We start from the raw sequence: 13,575 nt of genomic DNA on the forward strand, positions 1-13,575 counted from the left end.
ATTCATTGAAAAGATGCCATTTAATTTACTTTATGAATTGTCATTTGGAACATTTATACAATGGATTAGAACTTAATATGAAGTTTAAAGAAAACATATAGATAGATGAATCATTAGTCATTTAATTTCATATTTTTTATATTTAAACAATTAATTATTCTTTAATTACAGAAAAATAATTTATTGAAATGACTCAATTTTCATTTCATTGAATTATTTAATTTAATTACCACCATTATTATTCTCTTATATTATTGTATAATATAAATATATATAAATCTTTATGTATATATATATATGTGTGTATGTATATATATATATATATATATATATATATATATATATTATAATTTTCAATTTACTTCCAAAAAAAGAGAAATTTTGAAGAAAAAATTTTTTTTCACATTATTTAAATTTTTTAAAATTATATATAATTATCAGAAAAATCCTATATATTTTTCAATGATCTGCTCACATATTAATTAAAATAAAAATATCATTCATTAGAGAAATGCCATTTAATTTACTTTATGAATTGTAGTTTGGAACATTTATACAATGAATTAGAAATAATTATGAAATTTAGAGCAAACATGCAGATAAATGAATTATTATTTACTTAATTTCATATTTTTAACTTTCAGAAATTGATTATTCTTTAATTTGAGAAAAATAATTTGTTCAAATGAATCATTTTTCATTTCATTAAATCATTTAACTCAATTACCTCGATTTATATTTTATTATATTAATGTATCATATAAATATATATAAATATATATATATATGTATATATGCGTGTGTGTATATATATATAAATATATATATATATATATTATGATTTTTCATTTAGTTTCGAAAAAAGAGAAAATTTCGGAAAATAATTTTTTTAAATTACTTAAATGTTTTGAAATTACATCTAATTACTGGAAGAATCCTATAAATTTTTTAATTATCTGCTCACATGATAATTAAAATGAAAATATTATTCTTTAGGAAAATGCCATTTGATTTACTTCATAAATTGTAATTTGGAACGTTTATACAATGAATTAAAAATAATTATGAATTTTGAAAAAAACATACAGATAGATAAATTATTATTTATTTAATTTAATATTCTTAATTTTTATGAATTATCTATTCTTTAATTTAAGAAGAATAATTTGTTTGAATAAATCATTTTTTATTATAATAAATTATTTAACTCAATTACCTTCATTTATATTCTATAAGATTAATGTATAATATAAATACACAGGGTGTCCCTAAATTGAGGGACACGGACCAGCGAGCGTGATAGCTGACTGAAATGCAACCGAGAATTTCTTTACCGGAAGCTCGTCCGACGCATAGTTTTTGAATTATAAGCGATAGCGTTAGGCCAATCAGAGTGCACTATTTCATCTGGATTTGCCGCCACGGAAATTGCTGTTTTGTTCGTCTGGGTGAATTATTATTATTTGGTTACAAAGTAAATATCAGCACCTCCCCTCACTCGCTGTTGTACCCCTTCTCGAGCGCTGACCTTGGTATTGTTGCCGCGGCACACGCTGCCGGCCGCACATCCACGGACGCACACTCGTGTGTGTGAAAATAAGCGAATGCCCAGCTCCACAATACTACGAAACACACATACACGAGTGAAAATAAAAATAAATCTCGAAATAAATCAGCGGATTTAAGATTTCATGTTATAAAACACTTCCAATCATCGATGTATGCATAAAACTAGAGATTTTAGATGATTGATATGCCGTTAGGGTTCATAATTAGTCATTCAATCAATCTGAATTATGCTTTCCGAACATTTTTTGTGTCTTTGCAACGTAACTTTTCCACTAGTTTGAAATTCATCATCGACATCCGATTTTTCAATAATGCGAGGGAACAAAAACTCGCTGAATTGACGTGTCGATAGGTTTGTAAATCAATTACAATTCACCTGAGTTAACACAAAATAACTGAGTAAATGAGAATTCACTGAATCACTAAAAATGATAACTGAAATCATGAGAATTATTTGAGATATAACTGAATTAGGAAGAGTTGTGATAAGTCAAGTTACTTTGAATAACTTTAGATTCGTGCCAAAATTTTATGTTCAGAGAGAGAAATAATTAAATTCAAATAAAAAAGTAATTTTAAATCAAGAAGAAGAAAATTTCCAAATACCTGAATTCAAATGAAGCAATTTGAATTTAATAAATCTATCCGAATTTGAGGAAAGATAATAATTATTATTTGGACCAGAAAAATGAAGTCGAATTACATGAATAAATTCAATTAATTCAACTCAAAAAATATGGTGTCATTCAAATTCCCAGTTATTTCCTCGTCGATTCAATGTGGGTCTGGAGTGGCAAGTAACGTTGAAATTGTTGAGATCAATGCTAGTGATGGCCACTCATCTGAGAATAATCGATGTATTAATTAATCGATTTCAACAAAATAATCAGACACGGCTCGATTGAATTGGTAAAGATTAATCGATTTGGTAAATTTCTGCGTGTAGTCTTAATATCAGAAGAGATATTTTGATAATTCATAGTCTTATTGAAAATATTTTCAAGTTTGATAAATTTTGAGTAATTAATACTCAAACCACATACATCGATACTATATTGCATCGTTCGTATGAGTAAACAAGCGGCTTAAGGCTGACCGTGAGCCAGCCCTCGAACTTTCCGTTTTCACACTACAAATTCAAGGTTCATGGAACAAATAAATATTAATATCCAATTCCAATTTTCCAACTACGAATTCAGAGTCGTGATTGACGATTCAAAAGCCCTCACATATCATATTACATAAAAAAATATTACGATTGTTTTTATTTTGAACCACTAATGATGGATCGACCATCATAACTTTTAGAAATCTGACCTTGGATCGGTCACTGATGACGGAAAAATCTCCACTTACGCATTTCTACCAAAATCCGAGTATTTTAAGATTTTGTTTCACCATGTGAGTTCGCCATTTCGAATTTTTCAAATCTAACCTCAGATTCGTGATCAGCGACCCCAAAATCCTCATGGTACCAATTTTCATTCAAATCCGTGAATCCATTCTCAATAATATGTAAATTTCCTTTTTTAAAAATTACCTCAATTAAAGACCTATCCGATGAGGGGGGATGCCAATGTTACGTGGGGGTGAGGGTGTACTGAGCGGTGGTAGTTAATGATTAACTGAATAATCGAGCTCCCACGTAACGACAATGAATAATTATTAAAACTAAGAGAAGACCTACCTTTCGATAAGCCGGTAATTTGTAGGATTGTGTTGCTATAGTCCTGTACAGGTCTGTGAGGTTTGTTTAAATTGTTGAGGCAATTTTATAATAAAGAAAGTGGGAAGAAGGTCGTTCAAAATAAATGTTTAATATGATTCAACTGGTAAAAGATGAAGTATATTCTGTTTCTGTATGTGAGCCGAAAATAACAATTTATAAAGTGTTCAAGTTCATACAAATCGTGTGTTATAATATTCTAAAGGATATTAATATTTGGTACCAGGAACATCTACTCTGAACGATGGTTAACTAGTTGGTCGTGATTATTGGATTGTATCTCTCTTTTTAGATTATCTTGAATCAATTATATATATATATTGGTTAAGTCTTATTCGTTAATTCTTGGAAACAATAAGTACGATTTAATTGGGGGTAGTGAAGCTAGCCACCAATTCTAGACTTGATTTTGAATGAAAATTACTGAAGTAGATTTTGATTATAGAGGTGAAACAAGAATTCGTTTAATTTCGAAGATTAACATTCGGATTGACTTAGCTTCAGGTGAATCGGTCGACGAGATTGAGAGCCGTCGGATCGTGTCGGTCTGCGTCGGTAGAATGCTGGACCAGGAGCCTCACCTCAAGTTTGGAAGAGTTGATCAATCGAACGGTGTTGAACGTCGGTCACTTAGTGTATTAGATTTGGAATTATATTTAAGATTACCTGATTCGATTGAATCAGGGCCGAACTCAATTTGATTATGGAAAATGGAATATCATAAAAATGTCTATTCACAGAAAAGATGAGATTTAGTAAAGAACAGAAAAGATGGAAATGTAGGAGAAAGTGAGTCTCTTGCAGCTAATAGAATAACTGAATGCTCGAATTTGACGAATTAGCGCGAGACTTTAGGCCGGTCACAACTAAGATTTTCCGAACGCTACTATTGCTCGAGAGGGCTAATCCGGGTTTACGTCCACGCACTTCGCGACTTGACAGACGTAAGACATGGCTGCTTGGGCCAGAGGGTATTAATAGGGAAAAATCTGCAGTTGCAACAAGTTGCAACAGTAATTAGCCAATTAAGTGCGGGGGCGACCTCCCGGTGTCCAAATCTACACGGTCAGCGTTAGTTCGCGTCATTCGATGGTATTCCGACGATTCTCAATCTCGTCACTTCTACGTACAAGATCTTAACAGAAGGTATCTTAAGATAATTCTCACGCATTCATCCACACATCTTAACAAATAATCTATTTTAATTTGGTGGTTCCAAAGGTAGTGGTTTATCCTAATTATTGATGATAATTTTGACTTAAAAAGAGAGATATTCCCGGCCTGAGCGCCGCCGTTACTAGGTCAGTAATTTTATAGCGCGATTCCTGGTGTCAGCAAATAAGATACAATGTCAGCGGATGCCGAGGACTGTACGTGACCTTATTAGAATATGAGATTGTTATGAAATAATTAAAGAAATGAAATGAAATGGAATTTTGAAACAGGTACGCCAAGGCGGTACGTCGGGGCGTAACACCAACAAGATTTTTCAGAAAAAAAAAAAAACTTCTAAACATCGAATTTAAAATCGAAAAGCGATGAGTCTCAGTATCTCTTGGTGCTTTTGCTGCCTATTTTGCGACAAAAAATATATTTTATAGCCAGACAAATTAATGCTCGAATTAAATGGGATTTCGTAATTTCGACAATGCTTCATATTACCTGGAAACATCTATTCTTATACCCGGACATTGCCAAATTCTCGAAAGAAATTTCGATTATGTAGACAGAGAGAAGCATTTTAGGGCACAATATCCTTTCACGGCAAAGAAGGAATGAATTCAAAGACACGAAAATTTAGATAAACCAACTGAGTGATAAGTGAGTCATACCATACATTATTTCACTGAATAAATTATTGATTTTTCGGAAAAGGTTAATTTTGCTAAATTCATGTTACATACTAGATTTATTCGCACTGTTTTCGGCAACATTCAATTGTTCCATAAATCAGTTTACGGCGCTACAAATTTTATTGGATAAAAAAAATTCTCATGTTCTTCCCATTCGAAGTCACAAAAAATCGATGTACTCCAATTCCAGAAACATAATTTCAATCATGTTCCATGATTCTGTGTTATTATTACTAGGAAATGAGAAACATCGTACTGCACTCTGTTTTGTTTTCGGTATTGACAACTAATCGTTCCATTCGGTATTGATTTGCGGTTTCGAAAAATGCGGCTTTTCGCTTGTTACTGGGGCAGCGATTTCTCCTGCAACATTCGACCAGCTGACCGATAACTTTTCGACCGACGTCCGGGGTAGCCGTTGTCGTTACCTCCACGATTTTTTTCTCCAGGGCTTCTTAGAAATTAGGTGGATCCTTGTATGTACTTCTAAGTCATGCTCTACACGAAAGAATTCAACAGATTCACTTCCGCTGATCGTAGTGGCCAAGCGATCGGCGTCTACGGCGTATCTTATACCTGTCCTGAAATCTGTCATTCACAAATTACCATGATCAACGAATATCTCTGCTCTACGTTTAAGTAGACGATTATTCAGCAGATCTGGAAGCTTGATTCTCAGAAACTTCAGGTAAGTTCTTCAATACCATCTTGCGCGTAAAAAGCAGAGACCAATCTGTCGTACGAATAACTTCGCATTGATTGAATGAATAATCAACCCATAATGCTCGCTGAATCATTGATTGGTCAAATATTCCATTTGAATTTTTCCGAACAGTCATAAAACAGGTCTCCACTTATGAAGTTCAACATCAAGCCAATGTGATTATAGCAATTTATGTCTGTATTGAAGAATTATTAAGCAAGCTTTCCAGCTCGTCATCCAACATGCTGCAAAAACACATTGATAAATCCATAGAACTTGATGGCTCGACTTACGAACATTGCGTGGATTTCATTTAGCCCAGTGATAAACGTTGTGAACGTTTACCATTCAAACCAGATCGAAATTCTACTTATGTGCAAACAAGATATGAAACATGAACAGCGGTTCCGCTTTATGCTGCTGTAATGCGTTGTCGCAAGAATTTATTCTCTCCGCATGGTCTGACCCATACAGTGATTGAACCTTTGCTAAGAATGGAAGACTAGCTGATTAAACCCAGATTATTCAGAAATAATTCTTCGAATACTACTTTCCGGGTAACTAAAAATCTGAAATGAAGCTGATTGACCGCGAATTCAAAGTTGCAATGCACAGAAAAAAGAAGAATGGAAAATTCACAGTTTTTTATGTAACATAGCGCTTCGAAAGCAACTTGAAAAATCAAAGTTTTAGGTGTAGATTTTACATTTTCTGTCGAAATTACATATTAAAAATGTGAAATTACATTTGTCACTCTAAGAATTCATTTTTAAAATTGAATTCATAAAAATGTTATCTCAAACTGTAATTTTTCCAGTTTTATTTACGAAGCGCCAGTTACAATTGCAATTTTTCCATTTTTTCCGTGTAGTTACTCATTATTCAGATCATAGATTAACGACTTTCAGACATTTTCAATATTATGCTGCTGAAATAAGTTCAGTCTTTCGTTTTCAATCGAATTCTATTTTACACCCGTTGTGTACGGAAAGTAATACGGTTGCATAGCAACTCGAGAGTCAATTGTTATAAACAACGCGCTTTGACTGGCAAATGGCATATTTTGCTCATATTGTCTTCAGCATCGCTCGAGTACAATTGTCTTTACCATGGATTTTTCAAATCGCGAGATGTACGATATGGTGCTGATGATGGGAAGGTGTGGCAACGTTGCGGGGGCGCAGCTCGCGAATACGCGGACCGGTATCCGTTGAGGCGGCATCCGTCTGCGAAGGTCTTCCGCCGCTTGGAGCGAAGCCTGTGCGAAACTGACAGCTTCGTCCCTGATCGTTCTAACGCTGGACGTCCGAGATCCAGACGGACGGTCCAGTTCGAAGAACGTATCCTCGACAATGTTGACAGGGCGCCTACTAAAAGTACTCGGGGTTTGGCCGCGGAACACGAGACTGATAAGTCAAGCGTACACCGGGTCTTGCGAACTCACGAGCTGAAACCATTTCACTCGCAAAAGGTTCAAGCACTGGACGGTCCAGACCGTGTGGCAAGAACCGCTTTTTGCGAGTGGATATTGGAACAGCATCAAGCAGACCCGATGTTCGTATTTAACATCTTATTTACGGATGAGTCGAATTTTGATCGCGACGGGGTTTTCAATAGCCATAAGATCCATCATTGGGCAAAAGAAAACCCGCACAATGTTCGGGAATCAAGCCACCAAGTTCGCTGGAGTATCAACGTGTGGTGCGGCATGCTTGGCGATAAGTTGGTAAGCTTGTTTGATAATGCATGGAAACAGATATAATTTGCTACAGTTTTATTGCTTGACTTAGAAAAATTTCTTTAAAGACGTGTTTTATTGCTTTTGATGAAAATAACTTTGTTGAATCACTACAGTCAAGATATTTTATCAATAATTATAATATTTGAGCAATCAGTGATGGAGCAAGGATTATCGTTTAATTATGCAATCACACAATACGGGGTAATTTTTGACACAGATTGGCCCCTGCGTTCTGCCGGCAAGATTAAATAGAAACTCGTACCACGAGTTTCTTGAAAATCAGCTTCCGGAACTGCTGGAGGACGTTCCGCTTGATCGCCGAGCCGCCCTGACTTTTCAGCATGATGGTGCTCCAGCGCACTTCAGTGCGCGTACGCGTCAGTTTCTCAACGAACGGTTTCCGGGGAGGTGGATAGGCCGTGGGGGTCCCATCGCCTGGCCACCGCGATCACCTGACCTGAACCCTGTGGATTATTGTCTACGGGGGTTGATCAAAGAATTCGTGTACCAGGACCCACCGAATTCTTTGCAAGCTCTGGAGGCTGAAATCGTAGAAGCGACAGCGACGGTGACTCCGGAAATCGTTCGTGGAGCGATGGAAAATTTAGTTGGGCGCTGCAGGCTTTGCATCGCAGTAGGTGGCGGCCATTTCGAGAACCTGCAGCCCCTGTAACGTATCGTCACACAGACCCGATCAAAAACGGCACTTTTCAGAGCCACCAAATAATTTCGCAAAGAACGATTAGTTGTCAATACCGAAAACAAAACAGAGTGCCGTACGATGTTTCTCATTTCCTAGTAATAATAACACAGAATCATGAAACATGATTAAAATTATGTTTCTGGAATTGGAGTACATCGATTTTTTGTGACTTCGAATGGAAAGAACATGAGAATTTTTTTTATCCAATAACATTTGTAGCGCCGTAAACTGATTTATGGAACAATTGAGTGTTGCCGAAAACAGTGCGAATAAATCTAGTATGTAACATGAATTTAGCAAAATTAACCTTTTCCGAATAATCAATAATTTATTCAGTGAAATAATGTATGGTATGACTCACTTATCACTCAGTTGGTTTATCTGAATTTTCGTGTCTTTGAATTCATTCCTTCTTTGCCGTGAAAGGATATTGTGCCCTACAATGCTTCTCTCTGTCTACATAATCGAAATTTCTTTCGAAAATTTGGCAATGTCCGGGTATAAGAAAAGATGTTTCTAGGTAAAATGAAGCATTGTCGAAATTACGAAATCCCATTTAATTCGAGCATTGATTTGTCTGGCTATAAAATACATTTTTTGTCGCAAAATAGGCAGCAAAAGCACGAAAGGATACTGAGACTCATCGCTTTTCGATTTTAAATTCGATGTTTAGAAGTTTTTTTTTTTTATGAAAAATCTTGTTGGCATCCCCCCTCATCGGATAGGTCTTTAATTGAGGTAATTTTTAAAAAAGGAAATTTACATATTATTGAGAATGGATTCACGGATTTGAATGAAAATTGGTACCATGAGGATTTTGGGGTCGCTGATCACGAATCTGGGGTTAGATTTGAAAAATTCGAAATGGCGAACTCACATGGTGAAACAAAATCTTAAAATATTCGGATTTTGGTAGAAATGCGTAAGTGGAGATTTTTCCGGTCATCAGTGACCGATCCAAGGTCAGATTTCTAAAATTTATGATGGTCGATCTATTATTAGTAGTTCAAAATAAAAACAATCGTAATATTTTTTTATGTAATATGATATGCGAGGGCTTTTGAATCGTCAATCACGACTCTGAATTCGTAGTTGGAAAATTGGAATTGGATATTAATATTTATTTGTTCCATGAACCTTGAATTTGTAGTGTGAAAACGGAAAGTTCGAGGGCTGGCTCACGGTCAGCCTTAAGCCGCTTGTTTACTCATAAGAACGATGCAATACAGTATCGATGTATGTGGTTTAAGTATTAATTACTCAAAATTTATCAAACTTGAAAATATTTTCAATAAGACTATGAGTTATCAAAATATCTCTTCTTACATTAAGACTACAGGCAGAAATTTACCAAATCGATTATTCTTTACCAATTCAATCGAGCCGTGTCTGATTATTTTGTTGAAATCGATTAATTAATACATCGATTATTCTCAGATGAGTGGCCATCACTAGCATTGATCTCAACAATTTCAACGTTACTTGCCACTCCAGACCCACATTGAATCGACGAGGAAATAACTGGGAATTTGAATGATACCATATTTTTTGAGTTGAATTAATTGAATTTATTCATGTAATTCGACTTCATTTTTCTGGTCCAAATAATAATTATTATCTTTCCTCAAATTCGGATAGATTTATTAAATTCAAATTGCTTCATTTGAATTCAGGTATTTGGAAATTTTCTTCTTCTTGATTTAAAATTACTTTTTTATTTGAATTTAATTATTTCTCTCTCTGAACATAAAATTTTGGCACGAATCTAAAGTTATTCAAAGTAACTTGACTTATCACAACTCTTCCTAATTCAGTTATATCTCAAATAATTCTCATGATTTCAGTTATCATTTTTAGTGATTCAGTGAATTCTCATTTACTCAGTTATTTTGTGTTAACTCAGGTGAATTGTAATTGATTTACAAACCTATCGACACGTCAATTCAGCGAGTTTTTGTTCCCTCGCATTATTGAAAAATCGGATGTCGATGATGAATTTCAAACTAGTGGAAAAGTTACGTTGCAAAGACACAAAAAATGTTCGGAAAGCATAATTCAGATTGATTGAATAACTAATTATGAACCCTAACGGCATATCAATCATCTAAAATCTCTAGTTTTATGCATACATCGATGATTGGAAGTGTTTTATAACATGAAATCTTAAATCCGCTGATTTATTTCGAGATTTATTTTTATTTTCACTCGTGTATGTGTGTTTCGTAGTATTGTGGAGCTGGGCATTCGCTTATTTTCACACACACGAGTGTGCGTCCGTGGATGTGCGGCCGGCAGTGTGTGCCGCGGCAACAATACCGAGGTCAGCGCTCGAGAAGGGGTACAACAGCGAGTGAGGGGAGGTGCCGATATTTACTTTGTAACCGAATAATAATAATTCACCCAGACGAACAAAACAGCAATTTCCGTGGCGGCAAATCCAGATGAAATGGTGCACTCTGATTGGCCTAACGCTATCGCTCATAATTCAAAAATTATGCGTCGGACGAGCTTCCGGTAAAGAAATTCTCGGTTGCATTTCAGTCAGCTATCACGCTCGCTGGTCCGTGTCCCTCAATTTAGGGACACCCTGTATATAAACATATGTATATATATATGTGTATATGTGTGTGTGTGTATATATACATATATATAAACAATTTTTTTTTTCAAAATTTCCAATATATATATATATATATTTTATGATTTTTCATTTACTTTCAAAAAAAGAGAAATTTTGAAAAAAAAAAATTTTATTCCGAATTATTTAAATTTTTTAAAATTATATCTAATTATTAGAAAAATCCTATACATTTTTTAATTATCTGCTCGCATATTATTTAAAATAAAAATATTGTTAATTAGAAAAATGCAATTTAATTTACTTTACGAATTGTAATTTGGAACATTCATACAATGGATCAGAACTTATTATGAAATTTAAAGACAACATACAGATAGATAAATGATTATTTATTTATTTTCATATTTTATTTTCAAAAATTAATAATTCTTCAATTAGAGAAAAATAATTTATTTAAACGAATCATTTTTTATTTTACTAGGGGCTTCGCCCCTGCGCGCTTCGCGCGCCAACCCCATCTCGGCGCTACGCGCCTCGTTGTTCGGCGCTTCGCGCCTCACTATTTCCTTACGTATTGTCTAGTCGGTTGTTTCCGATCAACCCGACATTGCTATTGGCTCCCTATGTAGGTCTGCTCAGATTATTTTCGTAAACGAATCCACTCACATGTACAAAACTCCCGATGCCATGCAACCCCAATTGCATCCGGCGACTTATTTTGCTATAGTTATTATTTTCAGATTTTTTTACGTATATCTACGTATAGAGATATAGAATCTACTGCGTCTGGTTTATAAGTACAAATAATTGATATCAATTCTTTGTTTTTTTAAATATATTTATTTAACATTTTTCACTTTAAATTTAGTTCGAAGTTGACTTCGAATTTCATTGATTGATGAAAAATTTCGATATTCGCTTTCGCTCGTCTGAGCTCAGAGTAGATTCAATTGTTTATTTGCGAGTTTCCCCAGAAACTATTTTCGCCCGAGTCAGTTCTCGTTTTCGTGAAGAAGAATCGAACATTTCTTTAGAGCTCCTCAGAGCTATTCATGAGGTTCGTGAGGATTGGTTGATAAAACAAACCTTTTTTTCTTTATCAGCTCCGATCTTGGTTATTAATGCAGAAGCTACGGCTGATCAAGTTTTTAGAGATCTTTGTACTTTCTTGACATGCGTAGGTTAACCTATACTTACTTTATGAAGGAATAAAGCTAATCAAATGAAAGACAAAAAAAAAGTAAAATAGATTCTCTATATTGAAATAACACAAAGATTACATGAAATTGTGTGTCAAAAATTGCTTTCTTGCAATCATTATTTTGTACAGCTGGTCTCCATTTTGTAGGTTCGATGCGGGGTAACGCTTTATTAGTTGAAATCAGGTTTCGGTCAGTTTGATTTTCTGCGTTGTACCTAATGCTTAGTTGAAATCGGGTTTCGGTCAACTTAATCTTCTGCGTTGTGCCGAACAATCGCCCCGAGCGTTGCCCTATAATTAAAATTGAATGATTTTTAAGATAGGCTTGATTTTTTACGGAATTATAATTGAATTATTTTTCATTAATTAACAAACTTCTCAACGAGCTTACATTCGTTGTCATCAAGGCGAAGCAAGATGCGGGCACAGTTCCTTGAACCGTTAAGATCCCATTGCGCGGACCGATGTTGAGCCGTGAATATGTACTTTCTTCGGTCCGTGCAATGGGATCTTAACGGTCTAAGGAGCTTCGCCTATCTTGCTTCGCCTTCATGGTAACGAATGTAAGCTCTGAAAAGTTTATTAATTAATGAGAAATAATTCAATTCTATTTCGAAAGATCCGTGAAAGAACAAGCCTATCTTAAAAATCATTCTCTTTTAATTATAGGGCAACGCTCGGGGCGATTGTTAGGTACAACGCAGAAGATAAAGTTGACCGAAACCCGATTCCAACGAAGCATTGGGTACAACGTAGAAAATCAAACTGACCGAAACCCGATTTCAACTAATAAAGCGTTACCCCGCATCGAACCTACAAAATGGAGACCAGCTGTACAAAATAATGATTGCAAGAAAGCAATTTTTGAAACACAATTTCATGTAATATTTGTGTTTTCTTTGGCAAGCAAATTTTGAAACACAATCTCTTCTTCTTTTACGGGTCTTTCAAAATAGAATTGAATTATTTTTCATTAATTAACAAACTTCTCAAAGAGCTTACATTCGTTGCCATCAAGGCGGAGCAAGATGCGGGCGCAGCTCCTTGGACCGTTGAGATCCCATTGCGCGGACTGATGTTGAGCTGTGAATACGGAGTCCTGGTCATGTATCTCCTTCGGGCTCTCAGTCGATTATCATTTTTCTTTGAACGATGTCGAGTTGTTGCACACATTATTGACCAATATTTAGAAGGGCTCTTGAGGGAATTGAAGAGTTGTGCAATTGCGTGATTGATTAGTCGAGGAGTTGAGGAGTTGGGGAGTATAGGATAGGCCCCGGCCGGCGTGCATGCCGGCCGGAGAACAACAACGAACTGATGTTTTCAATAATTGAAGTTGTTTGTTTTGTATTGGTCTTTTGTTTTTCCATGAGTTTTGTTTCTTTCTAGAAACTTCTTCTTTTGAATCGAGTTTTGTGTTGGATAGGCTTTACATATAGATATACTGTGTCTGGTTTATAATGTACAAATAATTGATATCAATCCTTTTTGCTTTTCA

Source organism: Neodiprion fabricii, chromosome 3, assembly GCF_021155785.1.
Source record: "Neodiprion fabricii isolate iyNeoFabr1 chromosome 3, iyNeoFabr1.1, whole genome shotgun sequence".
NCBI classification, from domain to species: domain Eukaryota; kingdom Metazoa; phylum Arthropoda; class Insecta; order Hymenoptera; family Diprionidae; genus Neodiprion; species Neodiprion fabricii.